The 22,318-nt window shown below is 40.1% G+C and overlaps 1 protein-coding gene across 18 annotated transcripts in view; it reads right to left on the minus strand.

Moving 5' to 3' along the window:
* Window positions 1-22,318, minus strand: part of ZNF536 (zinc finger protein 536) — a 463,664-nt gene that overhangs the window by 228,893 nt on the left and 212,453 nt on the right. The window lies entirely within an intron of this gene.

Here is a 22,318-nt window from a genome sequence, read left to right on the forward strand (position 1 = left end):
GGGTTTTTTTACAATAAAAATAGAATACAAAGGATTGTTGTTAGCACAAAACCTGATAAATTGTCTTTTTTCTTATCCAAAATAATAATTTTTAACTCAACCTCTCTAGGTGTTGGCCCCTATATGTAAAATCATCATGAAACTTGAACCAGTGAATCAGAATGTAACATTATCGCTGTGAATGGCTTATGGAGAAAAAAAACGTTCTCTTAGTATTGGGATGAACAGCAGCATTACGATACCCTAGGGGCCAACAGACTTGCTGGGTCCCTGGCAAGGGGGTTGGGGAGTGGGGAGCAGCCTCACACTCTTGGAAGAGGCAAGGCTTCAGGTGGGGCAAGGACAGCCAGCCCTCAGTGCCAACCAGATTGCACAGCACTGGGCCCACTCCCTACTCCAGCACTGACTGGAATGCACTGCATGGCACTCTGGCATCAATTTAAAGGCCTGGGTCTTTAAAGGCTTTAACAGCTGCTACAGCTCCTCCAGAAAGGGCAGTGGTCAGGAGCTGTAGCCCCTTGTTAATTTCTGGGCCCCGGAGCAACTGTCCCCTTTATCCCTCTGTCAGCAGGCCTGAGGATACCCATCAACATAAAAGGCCTTCAAATTTAGGATTTGGGGCATGATTTTCAAAAAGTTAGATGTGCTAATGTATGTGCCTAATGTCCCCAAGCAGTTACTTTTGTAATTTCTCCAAACTGTTTGTCTGACATCACAATAGCCAAGGGTATGTCTAGACTACATGGCTCCATCGCTGGCACCATGTAAACTAGTGTACCCGACATAGTCAATGAAGTGGGATTTAAATAATCCCTGCTTCATTAAAATAAAAATGGCCGCTGCGCTGTGCCGACAATCAGCTGATCCGGCACAGCGCAGGAGTCTAGACGCGGATCGGTCGACCAGGGAAGACTTTGTCGACCGCTCCTGTAATCCTCATTTCATGAGGCATAAGGGAGCAGTTGACAAAGGCTTCCCTTGTCGACCGATCCACATCTAGACTGTGGCACTGTGCCGGATCAGCTGATTGTTGGCACAGCACGGTGGCCATTTTTATTTTAATGAAGCGGGGATTTTTTAAATCCCCGCTTCATTGACTATGTCTGGTACACTAGTTTACCTGGCTCCATCGACAGAGCCATGTAGTCTAGACATTCCCCAACTGTCTATGTAACTGGCCATATACACACATAAAAATAGTCAAGTGTGCACAATTAGGCTCACCTTTCACAAACTCAGACCCTTAATGACTCATGTCAGATTCTGAGTTGTAGACAGGAGACCCCACCTACATCACACGCAGATCTTTGGTCAATTCTCATCTTCATAGCCTTTGCATTCCAAAAGGTTTCTCTGCCTAGAGACCTTCTCCAACTCCAGGTCTTCTTGTATTACTTAAAATAAGGGTGAAATGAAACTCTTTTTGTAACCAATGACTGCACTGACTGGCTACCTTATGGAGTAGTGATGTCTCCCTCTAAAACAGCAAGTATTAGCTCAGGAATGGGCAGTAAGTTTCACAAGGGGACACTCTATGAATTATGGCAAGTCAACATGAGCCGCACATTTCTACTATATTTATGGAGGTGCATTTGGGTGCAAGATGGAGCTCTGGGTTGGTCATAGTATTGGGGTGCTGGAGAGGGTGACGGATGCACAGTCTGGGAGGGAGTTTGGGTGCAGAAGGGGATTCTGACCTGGGGCAGAGGGTTGGGTTACGGGAGGTGGTATAAGATGCAGGATTTGACCAAGAGGTGATTACCATAGGTGGCTACCACCCCGCAGCACAGCAGTTAATATAACTAATAGGAATTATATAAATCTAATTCTCTGTTTCTTAGGTATTCCCAAAAAGCTATGTCAGAATTTGCATCTAGGATGCTGACCAACAATGTACATTTTAATTCACTGTGGCAAATAAAGCTTTCTGCCATATGGCTGATTAGTGATATTCTCTCCATTTTTCTTTTCTAAACAGCTGGGTGAGTAACAACAAGGAAAAGACAGTTAGCAGCTGCACACTGTTATCATTACTTTGATACTGCTTAAAGGAATCTAAAACCTTCTACAGGTATGCACCTGAGATTAGAGGCAAAGAATTTTCCTCTCCAAATATGAGAGAAAGCAGCTATGGGAGTGATAATTATGTTTTACAGGTGTCCTTAGAACAATCCTTCCAAACTTTACTCGGAACAAACATATTCTTTTTCTATTTTGTGATCAAATTTCTCAAACCACTTCAGAGAAAACTTATTATATAAAGGCAACAACAATAAGTAAAAAGGCAAACATTTCTATTACAGACTTCACAACTTTATCCCTGCTGAATCTATTTCACCCATACATTTTACAGTTGTCCATAAGTGCTTGGAAGTATGGTGCTAATCTTTTTGACATATGCTTACCAATAGTTCCTCAGATTTGATCTAAGGTAGTTGATGGAGTGGTCTGTGGTGCTTGGTCACATGGTTCTACCTTATTTAAAAGGGCAATACAATGACTAAAATATACTAAATACTTTACAAATATTACATTTTTGTGTAACCAATTGTAGCTGCAATAGGGACATTATGTGGTTTTAATTGGAAATGGATCAAAGTGATTTTGAAGTAGAAGGAAGATGGCACATGAGACAATAAATGTATTAAGAAAATATTCTACAACTATATTAGCAAGAAGAAGACTAAAGATAGGGTAGTGCTGTCACTCAACAAAGAGGGAGAAACAACAACAGAAAATGTGGAAATGGCAGAGGTACCTAATGACTTCCTTGTCTAGGTTTTCACCAAGAAGGTTAGTATTGATTGGACACCTAACATAGTGAATGCCAGTAAAAATGGGATAGTTTCAGAAGCTATAATAGGGAAAGAACAAGTTAAAAATACTTAGACATGTTAGATATCTTAAGTCATGTAGGCCTGGTAAATGCATCCTACGTTAATCAAAGAGATATCTGAGCTATTATCTTTGAAAAATTATGGAAGATGGGGGTGAGGATGGGGGAGGTTTCAGAAGACTGGAGAAGGGCAAATATAGAGCCCATCTCTAAAAGTGGGGAAAAAGGACAACACAGGAAACTACAGGCCAGTCATCTTAACCTCTATACCAAGAAAGATGATGGAGAAAATAATTAAGGAATACATTTGCAAACATCTAGAAGATAATAACATGTTAAGTAACAGTCAGCATGGATTTATCCCTTGTGGATAAGGGGACAGTGGTAGATAATGTATATCTAAATGTTAATAAATAATTTGATACAATCTCACATCACTTTCTCATTAACAAATTAGGGAACTACAGCATTTATGGAGCTACCCTAAGGTGGGTGCATAACTGGTTGGATAACCATTCCTAGAAAGTAGTTATCAAAGGTTCACAGTCATCCTGGAAGGACATGACAAGTGGGGTTCTGAGGGGATCAGTTCCGAGTCCAGTTCTGTTCAATATCTTCACCAGTGATTTAGATAATGGCATAGGGTATGTCTACACTACAGCGCTAATTCGAACTAACTTAGTGCAAATTAGTTAATTCGAACTAAGCTAATTCGAACTAACGGATCCAGACTAAAAAACTAGTTCGAATTAGCGTTTTGCTAATTCAAACTAGCATGTCCACACAGAGTGGACCCTGAACCGGGGTTAAGGATGGCCAGAAGCAGTGCCGGCAGGGCATCAGATGAGGACTTAGAGCGTGGAGCTGCTGTCTCAGGCTAGCCGAGAGCTGTGCTTAAAGGGACCCGACCCCCACCCCAGACAGACAGTTCTCAGGGGTGCCCCGCTTGCAAAGCAGTCCTGGCTTGGATTGCCCAGAGTACCTACACTGGGCACATCACAGCACTCGGCCATCAGACCGGCTTCACTTGCTGCAGGCTGCCATCTGGGGAGAGGGGGCAATTGGGGGGCTGCAGGAGAGGTTACACCCCCAGAAACCCGCAGAGCTAGCCCAGTCCTCCCCATTGGGGGCTCGTACCCCATTCCTCCCTCACCTCCTTCCACTTACCCCTCCCTAGCCCTCCTTCCTGATGTACAAAATAAAGGACAATTGTGTTCAAAAATAGAATCTCTCTTTATTGAACAAAACTGGGGGAGACTGGGAAAAGGAGGTGGGAGAGGGGAAGAGAGAGGGTGGGAGAGGGGAGGGCAACTACAATGATGAGGGGTTTGGAACAGGTCACATATGAAGAGAGGCTAAAGAGACTGGGACTTTTCAGCTTAGAAAAGAGGAGATGGAGGGGGGATATGATAGAGGTCTATAAAAGCACGAGTGGGGTGGAAAGGGTGCATACAGAAAAGTTCTTCATTAGTTCCCATAATAGAAGGACTAGAGGACACCAAAGGAAAGGAATGGGTAGCAGGCTTCAAACTAATAACAGAAAGTTCTTCTTCACAAAGCAAAGAGTCAACTCGTTGCTGCAGGAGGCTGTGAAGGAGGTTGGGTCCATGGAGTGGTATTAGCCAGGGGGTAGGAGTGGTGTCCCTGCCCAAAGTTTGTGGAAGGCTGGAGAGGGATGGCACGAGACAAATGACTTGGTCACTGTCTTTGGTCCATCCCCTCTGGGGTCCCTAGTGTTGGCCGCTGTTGGCAGACAGGCTACTGGGCTAGATGGACCTTTAGTCTGACCCAGTACGGCCATTCTAAGCTCAGGGCTCAGGGTCGGGGGTCTCAGTGGACCACCTTGATTTTCATGCAAACCTGCTCCTGGGTGGCCAGGCTGGAAGCTCTCCTGCCCTAGACGGCTGCTTTCCTGTGCCTAGTGTGGAGGTCGTGGATGAGGTCCACAATGTTTGCACTGGACCAGGCGGGTGCCCGCCTCTTGCGGTCCTGGGCAAGCTCCCAGGAGCTGCCAGCCTGGTCCCGGGAAGAGGGGGAGGACTGGGGAGCATCGGGTGGCTGGCTCGAGCCGTGCCAGGTACAGGGTCTGCTGGCTGGGTGCTGGCAGGCTTGCACCTGGCACGGGCACCGTAGTCAGCCCGTGCCCCTTTAAGGGGTCCGGGGCCGGGAGGGGGGCAATAGAGTTTCCCTGGTATTGGCCAGAGTGGCCACCAGGGAAAGCTGGGGAGGGCTAGCCTCCCACTAGTTCGAATTAAGGGGCTACACAGCCCTTAATTCGAACTAGTAAGTTCGAACTAGGCTTAGTCCTCGTAAAATGAGGTTTACCTAGTTTGAACTAAGCGCTCCGCTAGTTCGAATTAAGTTCAAACTAGCGGAGCGCTAGTGTAGTGCCTATCAAAGTTAATTCGAACTAACGTCCGTTAGTTCAAATTAACTTTGTAATGTAGACATACCCATAGAGATTGCATATATGCAGTTTGTGGATGATACCAAGATGGGAGGGGTCACAAGTGCTTTGGAGGAGAGGATTGTAATTCAAAAAGTTCTCAACAAACTGGAGAAATTAGGTAAATAGTATGAAATTCAATAAGGACAATTGCAAAATACTCCACTTAGAAAGAAACAATCAGTTGCACAAATACAAAAAGGGGAAATGACAACCTAAGGAAGAGTATGGTGGAAAGGGATCTAGGGTTCATAATGGACCACAAGCTAAATAGGAGTCAACAGTGTGACTGACACATGCCAAAAAAGCAAACATAATTCTGGGATGTATTAGCAAGAGTGTTGTAAGCAGGACAAAAGAAGTAATTCTTCTGCTCTACTCCAGGCTGATTATTCCTCAAATGGAGTATTGTGTCCAGTTCTAGGTGCTGCATTTCATGAATGATATGGACAAATTGGAAAAAGTCTAGAGAAGATCAATAAAAATGATTTAAGGTCTAGAAAATATGCTCTATAAGGCAAGATTGAAACAACTGAGATTGTTTAGTGGAATAAAAGAAGACAAAGAGGGCGCATAACAGCTTTCAAGTACCTAAAACATTTTTAAAAGGAGGATGGAGAAAAATTATTTCCCTTAGCCTCTGAGGAGATGACAAGAGGCAATGCATTTAAACTGAAGCAAGTAAGATTTAGGTTGGACATTAGGAATAACTTCCTAACTAACTATGGCTATGTCTACACACCAGTGTGATTTCAGAATAACTAACATACATTATTCTAAAATAACATAGTCCGCGTCTACACAGTGATCAGCTATTTCAACATATTGTCAAATTAACAGTGAGCCAAGGTTCGTACTCCAACTCCTATAACCCTCATTGTATGAGGAGTAAGGGAAGTCAGAGGAAGAGTGCTCTCTCAGACTTCCTGCTGTGTAGACAGAACTAAAAGCCAAAATAAGCTATTTTGACTTAAGCTATGCAATTGATGTAGCTCAAATTGTGTAGCTTATTTCAGCTTTAGCCCTGCTATGTAGATGTTCCCAGGGGCTATGTCTACACTACCACCCTAGTTCAAACTAGGGTGGTTAATGTAGGCAACCGGAGTTGCAAATGAAGCCCGGGTTTTGAATTTCCCGGGCTTCATTTGCATATTGCGGGGCGCCGCCATTTTTAAATGTCCACTAGTTCGGACTCCGTGCCCGCGGCTACACGTGGCACCAACTAGATAGTTCAGATTAGGCTTCCTATTCCTAGCTCGTGCCGCGTGTAGCTGCGGGCATGAAGCCCGAACTAGTGGACATTTAAAAATGGCGGCGCCCGGCAATATTCAAATGAAGCCCGGGAAATTCAAATCCCGGGCTTCATTTGCAACTCCGGTTGCCTACATTAACCACCCTAGTTCAAACTAGGGTGGTAGTGTAGACATACCCAGGGAGATTAAGCACTAGAATAAATTGTCTAGGAAGGTTGTGGAATCTCCATCACAGATTTTTAAGGGTAGGTTAGACAAACATCTGTCGGGGTGGTCTAGATGGTGGTTGCTCCTGACGTGAGTGAAGGGGACTGGACTTCATGACCTCTTGTCATGGTTTGAGGTTTCTTCCAGTTCTATGAACATTAAAATGTGTTGCACACAATGAATATGTTTGAGGTGTATACATCTCTAAGCCATACATTTCTTGCATTAGCCTCCCCTTTACTACCTTCCATTGAACTGCTGTCATTATTGGTTTTATGTGAAGTAAAGGATACATTTTGCCTCATAAGCCACTCTTAATCTTAAATTGTTTATGATACAGTGTCCATTTTAGTTTCTCTCTTACTAAGACACAAGTGATCCCATGTGTGGATTTAGGAAAAGTAAATATACACTTCCTTTCAGTTTTGCCTTATAGAATTTTGAGTTTAGAAATTGTGTGGAGAATGACTATTTGCTTGAATATGCTATGAGTGACTTTGCACCCCTTTTTTGCTTATCATGAGTATTTCCGAAAGTGAGTAGATTAGCAGGAATATTTACTGATACATCACAATTAAAGATAATAGTACATAATATTTATGGAAAATTGAATTTCTAATGTTAAGTATTCACACAGATTCCAAAGTTATGCTTACACGATCGGAAGGGGAACCATGCCTATGTCCAAAATTTGTCCAATTGAACCTGCTCAGATTTTGAAGTGTCATAATTAATTGCTTGTGATTCAGCTAAGACCTGACCAAGAATTATCCATTAAATATTGAGGGTGAAATAAATACAAACAGTAAGTGTGAAAATATGGTGAGCTGTTCACAAATAATTTACTCAATTCATTTTGGGCTTTTAGTGTTCATGAGTTAACAGTCACAAACCATTTAGTCATCACAAATGCAAGAAAAAGACCACTCCACAGTACTAACTGTATACTCTGTAAATGGAGAAGGATTTTCTTCATTTGATTCATTATTGTACATTTTTCATGTCAGGCACTTTTCATGCCTTCTTTTACATTTGGAAAGAATCCAACATATTGTGGGCACTACTCTACCAGAAGGAGTGTTATTTTTACGGAAGTTTAAGTTATTCAATGTGACTATTGTTGCTAGGTAGGACATGGCCTCAGCATTGTAATAGTAATTGCAGAAGCCTATGATGAACCAGGAAACAGCCAGATATTGCAGAGGTGAAAACTACCGAGGCGGGGTGGCTACTGGTTGTTAACGCCTTTATAAAATTATCTTGGATAGGCTCCTTCAAAAAGATATGGGCAGTCAGGACTCTCCAGGCATCCTCGCACTTGTCCTCTTGTTGCTTTCAAGTTCAGTGTCATTGAAATACTACCAGGCAAGAGATCACCTAATGCAGGGATTCTTAAACTTTTTGATACTGTGACCCCACTCTAAGTTGCTCGCGACCTCCCAGGGGGTCGGGACCCATAGTTTGAGAAACGTGGACCTAATAAATAACAATATTATGTCAGGGTCTAACAGCTCCTTAAGAAAAAAGAGCATATTCAGCTGCATAAAAATCTCTCTTTCCTCTTAACTAAACAATTGGATAATGAAAGATCATTTAGAGGTAAACAGTAACTAATGAAATTATATTTTGTTCACAGAGTAAAGAATAGACACAGAACCACTATGTAACTCCAGCTCCTTTTACATGAAGAGAAGGGTGGAAAAGTTTCATTATTTAGAGTGAGGAAAGGAAAGCTGCAGTAAGAGTTCAGTAACATTGCTAAGAGGATCATCTCTAAGTGCTAGAGAAAAGAAGGTTAAGAGAAAGAGGCAGGCAATACTTCCATACCCAGCTCCAAACCACTGGACCTAACTCATCCTTGATATAATCCATTAAAATGAATGAGGTTATACCAGCATTGAATTTGGCTCATTAACTTCATAAACCATTCAGCGCCATTTTAAGGCCCCTTTACGCTGCTAGGCAGTACAAAGAGGCCATAGTGTAAATGAGAATCAGGACCCAAGTCTATGTCCTAGATTTATTGCATCAGTCAATGCGATCAGCACAGCATTTGTAGCAAAAAATGCTACACACTGATGCCGTGCAACTACTTAACCATGAGCCCTTTACATTTACTACAATTTTATCACTTGTTGAGTTACTATTTTTTCTCAGTGCTACCAGCTCACTTAAGAAGTTTGCAGCATACAGACAGTGCAAGCACACTAGTTTAGCATTGCAGCTTCTCAGGTAAAATGCAAGCCACATTTTAAAAAGTATAGATGTGCATCTTCAATAAATCAGATGCAAAATCTTATCCGTCTTTAGTGTTCACAATTTGAGGAATAATTGAAAGGGAAGTCCATATGCTGGCAATACGGCATGATACATGTCTCAAGGGAAAAACTGAAAGAATGTTTTCACCCATAGAGGAACAGCCAGTTGGAAGGATGATTTTATAAACAGAGTGCTGGAGGCCATGTCATCATCTTCCTCCTCCACCTCCCAGCTCCCATGTGTAAGCTATCTCACACAACAGAATGTACTCCTGGAACTTCCCACAGTATGAGTCTTGTAAAACAGTAACTGTCAGCAATATAGCCATCAACATCTGCAAAAAATGTTAGTGCCCACGTTCCATTTAGAATGTATTTGACTCTATGCATAAAGGGTCTTTTGAGCTTGGCACATCTTTTCCATCAAACACCCAAGTTTTTAGAGAGGATCTTCAACGTTGTTGGTGGCACTGTGACAGATTGAAAAATCCTGCTTTGTTCAGCCACTGTCAAGAGCCTACTTACTTCAAATATTGGTACCATGAGGTGCAACAACAAAGAAATCACCAATAACTAATCTGGAATGCTTCCCAGATTATAAATCTGCCCTTCCAATGTGCATATCAGAGGTCAATGCTGACCAGGAATTAGAATTACTTTCTTTTCTCCTTGCTTTATTTGTGCAAATACTGCTGTTCATTTCCATATCCTTCACCCTTACAAAAACAATTGATGGCTACATGACTAAAAATATGTCTCTGATGAAACACCTACATAAATTCTATTACATATTCAGCTGTTCACTCTTTCTTGTAAGGGAAAATAGTTCACAGGAATGACCAAGAGAGAATTCCCAAAAGAAGGACTCAGAGGGGTAGGGTTGTTAGTCTGTAACTTAAAAAACTTAAAAAAAACCCAATAGTTCTGCAGAACCTTAGAGACTAACAAAAATGTAGATGGTATCATGAGCTTTCGTGGGCACAACCCACTTCTTCAGATGAATGGAATAAGGTGTCCAGAGTACAAGTAAATAGCTGAGAAAGAAAGAGGATGGGGAGGGAGAGAGAAGGAAAAAAATTAGGATAAATAATATTGTCAATGAAAGCGTCTGTGCTAAGTGAAGCTAATAGAGTGGACTGTAAGTACCCAGTGCTTAGCATAACACTTGCTGGCCTCCAAGAGGCTTCCTGCAGCTCCTCAGAGTGCTTCCTGGGGCTCTAAGTCCGAGGTAGCGCCTCCGCATTAACAACTGATTTTGATGCTTCCCCATAATGAGGAGATGCTAGTTTGAATTTGTTAAATTGGGACTTCTCAAAGCAAATTTAGTAATTTCAAAATTGTTTCCTAGTGTAGACATGGGCTAAGTGTAGATTGCTTAGTAGAAACCAAAGCTGCAAATTATCACAATGTAGGAGTCTGACTTTTGCTTTTTAAATTGACATTCTATATATTTATTCTGACTGTGGTAATCTTCATTTTCTGTTTGGTTTCTCTCCTATAGACTGACTCCTTGAACAGAGTCAGCAACAATGAAAATACGAGGTTTTGAAATATTGCTTTCTATGCTTGCCAAAATTTACACTCCATTTTAAGTAAGCTCTCTGTTACTTGCTGTCTGATATTTTCTTTGGCCAAAGAATCCTTTCAAATTTAGTCTGGAGCTGTAAAAACTCAGCTGATGAGTTGTTGCTAGTTTTTGCTTTTTTCTTAAACTTAAAAAAAGATTGCCATGTTTCTAGGCTCACTGTCCTTGGAGAACTTATTTCAAGTCAACAATGCTGTTTAAGTACATCAGGAAATAAAAATGAGGGCTTTAAGAAATAATATAAAAAATATTTAATCAGGTGGAAGCCCTCCACTAGAAGCTGGAGGTGCCTAAACTCAGTCATCATTGGCTTAAGTGACAGACTATGTTAAGAGCAGAAATTATGTAGAAACCACAATAAGACAACATCAGTGGAAGAGGATCCAGTCACCCATCTGTTGATTGCATAGCATGCATGTACAAGCATGCTTGGCCACTTGCTGCTTAATACAGCTGGCAGAAGTACCACACATGATGACCTGCCCTAAGTGTTATTAATTATACTGTTGTGTTCATTTCTGCCCTTATCCCAGCCAACCATCGTGCCTTTTATATGGAAAAATAAAAATAAATAGGGTGCTATATATCAGCTGTGTCATAATAAATATATCCCATGGGTCTGATTCTCTATTGCCCTACACCTTGCATAGTCATTTGTACCTTGCAGAAGCAGAGCAAATTAGATGCAAAATACTACTCTCTTGATGGGGTAATATTTTCCATGTACTTTACAGAAGTGTAAAGTGCAAGGGAGTGGATAATCAGGTCCTACATTGTCTGAAGCTATATTATTCCATACATCTATAAAAGGGAATCAGAAAACAGAAAACACTGAAAAAGAAAAAAAAATTTTATATTGGCAATGCCATAGAAGTTTTTTGTAATTAATTGCTTTTGCAATTCGTGGTAAGTAAAGACACTGTCACTGATACGTGTTTGGAGGGTGCAACAGCACAAATACAGCTGTGTATGTCTGACACAAGTATTTGATTTTTGTGCACATAGTTGATGAGACTGTTCAATGTTCCTGCTTAGAAAAGGAAGGGTATCTGTAATATGTCCATTAGATCCAAGTATAATAACAATGGCAGCCCTCAGCAAACTCAGCATGTGAGTCGGGATCACTACAATGCACTTCTCCCTGAAATTTGAAATTTCCTTTCAAATTTCTAATTCTGTTAACTATTGAGGATTTGCAAGGAGATTGGCTGGAAGTTTATGAGCTTTTATTGCATCAACAGCTTCACATTCTTCAGTTCTATCTATCACTAAAAGAGCTCTAGTGGAAGACAAAGGGATGACAGTTGGTATGCTTTCAGGCTACATCTAGACTGCAGGCTTCTTTCAGAAGAAGCTTTTTTCAGAAGAGATCTTCCAAAGAAGTTTTTTCAGAAAGAGAGCGTCCACACTGCAAAAGTGAATCGAAAAAGTGATCTGCTTTTTCGAAAAAAAGCATCCAGACTGAATAGACACTCTCTTGCATGTGATTGCTATGGACGGAATGGTCACCAGAGCATCTGTGCCTTTTCCTCTTTCCTCTTCTTCCGAAAGAACTCCCTCTTCCCTTTCCACACATGCCTTTTTGTGAAAGAGCTCTTTCACAAAAAGGCTTCTTCCTCATAGAATGAGGATTACCAATGCCGGAAAAAAACCCCTCTGTTCTTTCGATTTTCTTGTAGAAGAACGCAATTTCAGTGTGGAAGTTCCTCAAGTTTTGTTGGAAAAATGGCCGTTTTCCTAACAAAACTCTGTAGTGTAGACATACTTTCAGGGATTTTACAGGTTTGTTTTTTTCTCCACATTCTGACATGATCCTCCACATGTAGCCAAAGGATGAAGGAAGCCAGGTGGTTCAAGGTTTACCAGAGTTCAGTTTTCTTCATAGCTGTAAACTCATTATGTGAAATATGAATACAAGCTGTACTGAATTCTGAGTAGGTAACTATGGTCTGGCAATAGATGAGCACAAACATAATACCATGTGTGCAACAGTTCAGTTGTGTCAATTTTCCTGGCTGAAATTCATGTAATTTCCCCTTGTCCTTCTTGCATCAATGTAAATGAGTTAGGGTATGTCTACACTACCACCCTAGTTCAAACTAGGATGGTTAATGTAGGCATTCGAAGTTGCAAATGAAGCCCGGGATTTAAATATCCCGGGCTTCATTTGCATTTTGCCAGGCGCCGCCATTTTTAAATCCCAGTTAGTGCGGACTCAGTGCCCGCGGCTACATGCAGCACGGAGTAGGTAGTTCGAATTAGGCATTCCACGAGGAGTAACGGTAGTTCGAATTAGAAAGCCTAATTCGAACTACCTACTCCATGCCACGTGTAGCTTCGGGCACGGAGTCCGCACTAATGGGGATTTAAAAATGGCGGCACCCAGCAAGATTCAAATGAAGCCCGGGATATTTAAATCCCGGGCTTCATTTGCAACTTCGAATGCCTACATTAAGCACCCTAGTTCGAAGTAGGGTGGTAGTGTAGACATACCCCCAGTTCTTTAACAAAGTATGAAATGTTTTCAGTGGCCAGACTTCATAGAGCCATCCAAATAATAGTAGTATAATGCATTTGTATTTGTACTTCACTGTTGCTTGTCCTTATAAGAAATGCTCCTCCCTTTCTTATGACAAAACCAAAGTGTTACAAAGTATAATATAGTGGTCACCACCAGAAAATCCACATTTACATATACTTTCTAAACAGTGGTATTTGAGCAACCACAATACTTCTTTTACAAAGAACAGCAAGTAGCTGGTGTCTCTGATACCATTATATGAGATCTGTGGTTGCATGCTGACTTAATGTTGCCTGCTATACTAGTGTTGTAATTATATTATGAAAGCCAATAAAATTAAAAAATAATAGCACATTTGAAAGAAGAATGGACACAACGCTGTTCTTCAAAAGCCATTGTTTTATTTATTTTGTTAGTGGGAAAACAGGAGAAACATACCATTTTAAGAGAAAAGTGCATGATGTAAAAAGACTTACAAACAAATCATGAAATTATGTATGTCCATAAAATCTAAATAAAACAAACAGAACATCTTGGACAGACTCAGAGTGATAACAGCCAACTTTCACTTCTGCAGTTTTTCCTCTTTAAATATACATGATTCTCATGTAGCCATCAAGCTTAAGTTAACACTCAAAATCAAAAGCATTTTTCTTTTGTTCTTTTCTTGACTTCCCTTCAAATGATGAAAAAATAGCTGTTTGCTTTTGGTATAGTTCACAAATATCTTTGAATCACCTATTGGTCTCAGTAAGATCATACACAATATTCCAAAAATCTCCAAGGAAAGAAAAAATTATTTAAGAGTGCTCATGATTTTCTAGGCACAAGTCTCAAAAAGTCTATTGAGATTTGCTTTGTTCCTTTGTGTGTAGTTTTGTTAGATTATTAAAAGGGGAAATGATGCATTTGGTCTTTGATAAATACCCTCTCTCCCACCTCAATGTTAGATAACACATAAATAGTTCAGTTTTCACTTAGAAAGATTTATGTGATGTACAGGTAAGGAATTATTAGGAAGCCTAATGGATGGAATAGCCAAAATGAAACGTGAATAAAAAGCCATTGCTAGACAAGATATGGACGGGGTTAAAGATAGGGGCATATGGCATACCTCTCAGGTTCAGCCATATAAGAATATGCCAACTCTGATAACAAGATCGAGAGGGTTGTAAATGAAGATTTTGCCCCAGATTCTTATCTTTACTTGAGCCTGTTGTAGGGAAAAACTTACTCACTGGAGTAAGGGAGACAGGGACATCTATACAATGGGACTGCCTCTTTCCTGGATTGTGTAATCACCATATATAGCCAGACTAATACTATCAGATCTGTCACAACAAGTAATAACAGCTATAGTGCAGTGCAGTAAACTATAGAGATACATCTTTTATCATTACCCCTCTCTTTTCCAGAAAAATCAGAAGCGAGTCTAACATCAAGAAGTGCTCCAGTATCCATGGCTCTTCTCTTTCTCTCAGTCTTCAACTCTGTGTAAAAACTTAAACATGCTCCTATAGGCTTTTAATACTGCAAGTCTCCCAAGTTTAATATGTGACTGCCCCATTCATCCCAAACTCTTAGGCCAAGATAGGTGAGTACGAGGGGTTTAGACCCCAGAGAAATGGGGAGAATATAGAAAGTGCCTAGATTTGTGTTTGTAAGGAAGATAGAGACGTTTCCACTGAACAAATGGAGAGGGGAAACCTGTAATGAGCTGCAGCTGGGCCAAAATAAAGGGACAGGTGTTTTGATTTCTCTGTGGTTACCACTACAGAATTCCCAAATGTTTCATACTCCATACGATGTGGCAAGAGAGAATGAACAGTAAACATCATACTAGTATTTCATTCTACTCCACCCACTAGCCAGGAGTCCCTTTAGCTAAAGATTTGGTAGCATTGTCTAAAATAACCTTGCTTATATTCTTGCCTTTGATCTTACAGCAAGGTTTCAGGGTTCCATCTGTAGTGTCAAGATAGTTATTGCATAACTTTTGAGGCCATCTGGAGCACCACAGGCCCAGAAGCCAGGGTCTTCGGTGTTGGAAGCCAGGTCTTCCAAGAAAACAGAAGACCTTAACACCAGTCCAATCAATTAGGTCAGAATCACTATAACCACTCAGCAAAAGTGGGATTTGTTCTAATAATATTCATGGGGCAAGTGATGGTCTGACACAGTTGGAGTCAGGACTTACTTCAGTGGCATAAGCAACTCCAACTGACAAAGGTAACAGAATCAGAAGCAGCAAAGGACCTGGATCAGGAAATCCAAAGGAAGGACAGGAGAGTAGCATGGGACTTAAACTGGGACAGTTTTGCTTCTTTCCCTGGTAGCACAGGGCCAGTCTCTGCCTCTTTCATGCAGTTTGAAGAGTCACTAAGCACAGGGACAGCACCAGTTCCTTCAGGAATAACTGAGGAGAACAAACACTCTGTAAAGGCACCTGGTTAAGTTCTTCGAGGGAGCAAGAGCTTAGTCACTTCCTCCCTTACAAGATTAGAGCTAGGGGAGTAGGGCCTATCTACCAGCTTCAGTCTTAAGGGGATACTCCTTCTCTGATAACAAGGCCAGGGGTTGGAAATACAGATTTTGTTCCCATAACAAGCGGAGTAAGGAAGGGCAGAGAGAGACATTTATGCCTTAGGATACAATAGGCCTCATCTCTGCCTTGGCAAATTACAGCAGGAGAGGCCATCGGGTTTACCAGAGGCACTGATTTGTATTTCAGTAACCAGCTCCTGCTACCAGAACAGTGGAACTACAGGTTAAACCTCTTTGGCCAGACCAGAGAGCTTCTGGACCAGAGAGTCCCAGCTTGGGGCAGTGGAATCCTGGTGGTCTGGGGCAGCCTTGGGGATGCAAAGTGCTGGCAGCCTGCAGCTGGCCATAGAGCTCCAGCAGCCCCAGAGCAGCAGAGCCCCGGTGTCCCCAGCAGCTGAGAGCATCTTAGTCTATCAGCCTTGGAGCCTGTCCGATGTGCTGGGAGCCTGGTGGCTCAGGGGCCAAGGGAGCCTGGCAATTTGCTGATAGATCCTGGGAGACCCCGGAGTCTGTCAACAGAGGGGCCAACCTCCCGTGGTCCAGCAAACTCCCGTCTTTGGGGCCAGTCAGGTCCAGAGGGTTCCGGACCAGGGAGGTTCAACCTGTACTATTGCCAGTGATACAAGCCACTGAAGGACTGGAAGTCGAGTTTCTCAACTTCCCACAAGCAGTCCACATATTCAGGACTTAGAGGAGGCCCCCAACTTGAGACCGCCCGAGTTCCGACCTCCCACACTTATAACCATTTTTATAAGTGCGGAAGGGGCTGGAAACCCCCAACTTACATCCTCAGCCGCATTTATGATGCTGCATGGTGCCTATTATAAATGCGGGTTCAAGTTACGACACCCCCAACTTGTGACACTTCCCCCGGAACCAATCAAGTTGCAAGTCGGGGGCCTCCTGTATATGTAAGTGCCAAACAAGCTCCAAAGTACAAAAGTTAGAGACATCGTGAAAGTTCCTGTAATACACTTGAGGATCTGCAGGGTCCAGAAGAATCAGATGGACAGGGTAAAGTTTCAGGATGAGGCTGGCAATCACATGTCCCTGCCTTTGGTCAGATATCATCATAATCCTCAATGTGGTTCTATAAATCTGGATAGGGAGGGGCAGCTTTCTTTAGCCACTGAAGCCAGTTCCACACTGCAGATGAAGGTTGGCTTAAGGTATGCAATTCCAGTTACATTAAAAATGTAGCTGAAATCAATCTACCTTAAGTCAAGATTCGGACAAAAGGAGAAAAGCTCCATTGACTTCCCTTACTCCTCATGAGAAGCAGGAGTTCCAGCATTGATGGGATGCCTTCAGCATTCAATTTATCAGGTCTTTACTAGATCTGCTAAATCGAACTCTGGAAGATTGACTGCTGCATCATCAATCTTCCAGGAAATGAAGACATGTCCTGATATATAGTGCTGGAAAAATCGCTATGATCCATTTATAGCTTAGGTACAATAGTGATGGCACATTAGAGAATGGAAGAAAGTCAGAGAATTTTGGGCATTGCTTGGACTCCTTACTATGAAAAGCATGACTACTTCACCTACATGTTTGGACTAGTAAGATCTCCTGACATAAATCATCTGAAATGCTAAGCATAACTACATTATTCTACGGAAAGTATGTGCTTTACAATGACTACATATAATAATTTCATAAGGTAACAACAGAGACACAAGGTGGAAAGAGTAATATCTCTTATTAGACTAACTTCTGTTAGTGAAAGAGACAAACTTTTGAATTTACCCCCAGCTATTCTTCAGGTTTCTGTGTAAGCTTGAAAACTAGTCTTTACAACAACAAAATCTGATCCAAAATCTCCCCAACATTGTTCCTAGGATCCTGAAACACATATTGCTACAGCTACACTATAAACATAGGACGACAGTGAAATGTTTTTATTGTTAGTGACTTTAAACAACATTTATTTAGTGCCTTATATAAGAGTAAAATCTGATTTATGCCAGGTGATAAGTAAGGCCTGCACCCACAGCAGCTTTGTTTTAAGTACTTTCCCAAATGTCTAGATATATACAGCTTTAATACACACACCCAAGCGTTTGTAGATTTCTTACATACATGGAGCAGCATGTACCATATTCTATACCAGAGCCCGAAAGGCTGCATATGCCAATCAGTTATAACAGATGAGCATTTAAAAAGTGCAACTTTGCATTTCATTCAATCAGATGCCAAAATGTGGTAAGGGAAAAAAGGGGGGCTGTTTACATTAAATAATAGTTTTTATTTAAAGAATTCTGGTATCTTCTGGAAATGACATTCTGCAAATCAAAGCAGAGCTCACAGATTGCAATTTCCAAGTTTAACATTGATTAAACAAAAATGGGAATTCATCCCACCCTCCTGAAATCCTTTATTCTGACCAATAAAATGATATAAGGAACTTTAAAACAACTAGGTTGGTTAAAATACTTTGCTTGGTACAGATTGGTGAAAGAAATTGCTGCTGTTTGCTCTCTTGTGTACTTAGTTTGAAATATTAAACTGGACTTGAGGTAGGGAGAAAGAAAGGCTGAAAAGCAACAGGAAGTCAGGCTGGAAAGCCAATTTCCCTTGAAACACCTAGAAACTTTTGCTTTCTGTTTCCTCTGCTGATAATGACTTTCTTCAGCTTCTCAGCCAACTTCCCATTCCTCCCTTCCCAGCCCCCTGTTGCTACATGCTATCCCAAAGCTCCAGTATAAAGTTTGGCTTTTGCAGCATGAAGCAGCTGGGCCAAGCTACCAGGGAATGATAATGACCTCAGAAATCTGCTGTTAGCTCGACAACAATAGGGTGCTCAGTCTAGTGGAAAATTGTGTTCATCAGCTAACTCTGCTCAGTTACTAATTGACATTGCCAAATATTTTAAGAACAATTGGAATGCACAAGCAAAAAAAATGAAGATCTTAATCCTCAGACTTAAATTTTTTTGCCTGTTTTGTTCAAACTGAGCACTTTGATGGCTATCAATGAACTAAAGAAAGGGGAAGAAAGAAAAAGGAAAACGTATCATATCACTGTCTGTTCTATGTATGTGCAGTGATGTCCAGTACAAAAGCTTTTTATGTGTTCTGTCAATGGACATAAATATGGGCTGAAACATGTTGTGCAAGAAGGAATTCTCCTCAACAAGAAAGAGATGTCTAAAAGATTCCAAAACAGCTGATCAAACAATTTGTGCCAAAGTCAACATCAACTGCTACACACAAGAATATGTGATTATATTTGACAGTATTTTATTTTCCTTTTTTAATCCCAGTGCTTTCCATTGATCATGTAACTTGGCCTACTTTATTTAATGAACTGGAGGGTCAGTGCATTCAATTACCCCTTTCATACTATCAAGACTTCAATTATCCCCACACCAAAATTATAGGAAAATGCAGAAGGTACTACCCTCCTGGATATAATGAACAGTATCATTTCTTACTACATTAAGTTTTAATTATACCATGCAGTAAGTCCTATGCAAAATCTATATAAATAGGACTTTTATTTAAAATAAAATGTCAACAAATAACACTGGACAACTACCTTACATTGATGTGTTTCTGCTATGATGCTAAAAGATTAATTTCAGTGGAATGCATGCAATTAGAGAAGAACCATCCAAAAACATCACAAGATATTCATTGCCTTCTATATATGGAAACAGCAGTTATTTGTAAACATTTTACAGTAGTTTTCCTTTGTAATGTATGGAAACAGAAACGAGAAAATTATGAGTAAGTCAAATAAACAAACAAAAAAGAGATAACACTGAAAAAAGACAGGGAAATGATCTGTGTGCTAGTTTTGTCCATTTCTGTTAGAAAATATGACCTCTCAATTTGTCAAAGGTCCTGGTTTTAACAGTTGATCTTAAGCTTAGTTCTCAGCAGTTTGGAGAGCTAAAGAACAAACACATTTTCTGGTTCACTGGAGTCATTTTCACATGTTCACTGATTCAAACATTCTTTTACTCACATAACAAACAGCTGCATACCACATTAGCCCAGCCAGTGACAGTCACACATCTCTGCAATAACTGTTTGATTGCAAACTTGACCCTTTCTTCTTCTCAGCCTGAGCTAGACATTTTTAAACAGGCACTATGTTCCCAATCCTCCTTTTGCAAAGAATTACATCAGATAACAAAGACTTCTCTGCCACTCATTGTAAGCCTTCTCCTGGAGATCTGTTCTAAGAGGCACTGTGTAAAAAGGTTTTTATGATGAATTCAGAACTACTATCATGTTAAGAGCACCAATTTATAAAGAAGAATTCATTGGTTAAGATCTGAAAAAATAGTTTCTCAGGCCCTACTGACCCAGTTTTCAACAAAAAAGAATCGAGTGATGCAAATTACGTTTTGAGACATTGTTATACAGGCTGAGAAATTTGTAAAACTGTGTTTTGCTGTAATTTCTTAATAGAAGCCTCAATGACTACTTAATTCTTCATTACTTGAAAAATCTAGATGCATTGTATTCTACAGGTTTATCTTTCACAGGCAGTGATAAAACACACATTATACATTGATAAAACTCTTTCAACAGAAACATTGCAGTACCGTTTTTAATTGTAGGGGACTAAAAGAAGATTTGGACTTTGCTAATGTAAAACTCAATGCCATATTATTATCATCAGATGAAGAAATTCTCAAAATCCTTGCATCTATTTATATGAAAATATATATGATATTCAGACTGTTTTAGCTTTCATTGTAAGAGACTAAAGAAGACAATCAGAAATTAATCAACCAGCATGCATGATTAACAGTATTTTCCAATATAAAAGCCACAGGCTGATATTGCACATATTTTGCTTCCATCTCTAAATGCATCAATGTAACAATAGTGAAAGTATATAGTTTTAATAAAATGTAGATTTTTAGTTAATAATTTTAAATTAATGGCAGCAGTAGGAATAACATTGCAATGTTATCCCTTGACTCTCAAACAATTCATTTAATGAACCAGAACATTTGGTGTCAAAGAATCTATCTTTCAGGTGCCACAGTTTTTTTTTAATTATTTAAATATATATTTAGTTCAAGGTTATTCAGAGTCTCAGAACTTCTGGGTTTTCTTTTTCTTGTTATCCTCTAAACTTTTTTAAAAGTCCAAGAAGCATTCTAGAAGAATTTTGCTACATGATTTAAGGATTATTTACTTCTAACCCCTTTATGTTCATGCTCTTTATGAAACCAGGATGACACTTTATACATTAAAAAGACAACAATGATTTTATAATGTTTAGGATTTTAACGAATTGAAAAAAAAATCTTTAACCTGCCATATTTTCAATCCTTTTAAAACAATGTGGACAACTATACATAGTATGAAATTAGTGCTTGCCTGTTACCCTTGTTCCTATATAGCATTTTCTAATGTGTCTCACCACTAATAAATTGTGAACGAGGCTATGACTGTGAGAGTAGACAGTGTGTTTCATGGGTATTTAAACAACAACATTAAGTACTATAGGAATCCGTGGAATGTGGAAGGCAGATTTATGTGTCTTAACAATTTCTTTACTGGTTTGTAATAAGCCTGCAAACTAACACTTTATTTTTATATTAATTTGGCCTTAGAAGTTGAGTATACTGGAGCATGACAAGAACAACAAAAATAAACTGGCATATACTTAATAACTGTAACAGTGAATTGCCTCCAATACTAAAATATTTATCGAAACTGAAAAAAAAATAAAAAGAATTACCCTCAACAGCCTGCTACCAGATCCTTAACAGTGGGCAATGTAATGCCTTAAGGTACCTCAAACTGTCTTTCATTTTCTAGACTTAATGGCTGATTGCAGAAATCAATGTTGCCATTAGTAACAGAGTATTTGTTATGGCATGATTTCCTCTGTTGTTAGCCTTGCAGAATGATTACAGTATTAGTGAGGTGCTTTCTTTATAAAGGGCTGAAGATATAACTTTCAATTTACTATCCATTAGTAAGTGGCTTTGGAAATATAGATGAGGCCAGAAATCTTACCTGTTATCACTTGGAAATTTTATTTCTGCAGTCATAGGCTAGCAACTTTAAAAATTGTATCAGGAAGTTCAATATTTTATAGACATCTTCAGTGAAATATTATCTGCCTTGCTATTTTATACACAGCAAGTTAACATGACATACAATGCAATTAAAATGTTTCAGTTCAATTTCTATTTTTCTTATACTTTCAAATGCACATGGAATAAAAGGAAGGCTGCCTACATGTTAAAATTAAAATATCAATTACAATTATATCAAAAAACTAATAAAAGATTTTAATGTTTTTTTGTTCCAGTCAGCACGTGACCTGGGAGCAGTGCATCTCTTAGATAAATAACTGACTTGGTGGGGGATTAGGATCTGGTTGTGTCTCTCAGGAGGCTTGTAGCCAATACAATACACCCATTAGAGCTAGAGTTTAAAGAAAGTAGCTTGCTTTACCTTTCCATCTGACGAAAATAGTAGGGTCCGGAAGAGACAGAGAGAGCAGGGTTAAAACAGAGGTGCTTTAGAACCTTGGAGAAAGGGGCGCCCTGAATAACACCCTCCTTGGTGAAAGCCCTGCTCATATACACTGCTTCCTGCAACATGGCTGAAAGGCCAGGAAAATTTTACCTATGAAAAATCTCTCAGTGAAATGAGAATTCATTCAAAAAGTATGAAGGGACATTAAAA

The sequence above is a fragment of the Pelodiscus sinensis genome, chromosome 12 (genome assembly GCF_049634645.1).
Source record: "Pelodiscus sinensis isolate JC-2024 chromosome 12, ASM4963464v1, whole genome shotgun sequence".
Taxonomy (NCBI): Eukaryota; Metazoa; Chordata; order Testudines; family Trionychidae; genus Pelodiscus; species Pelodiscus sinensis.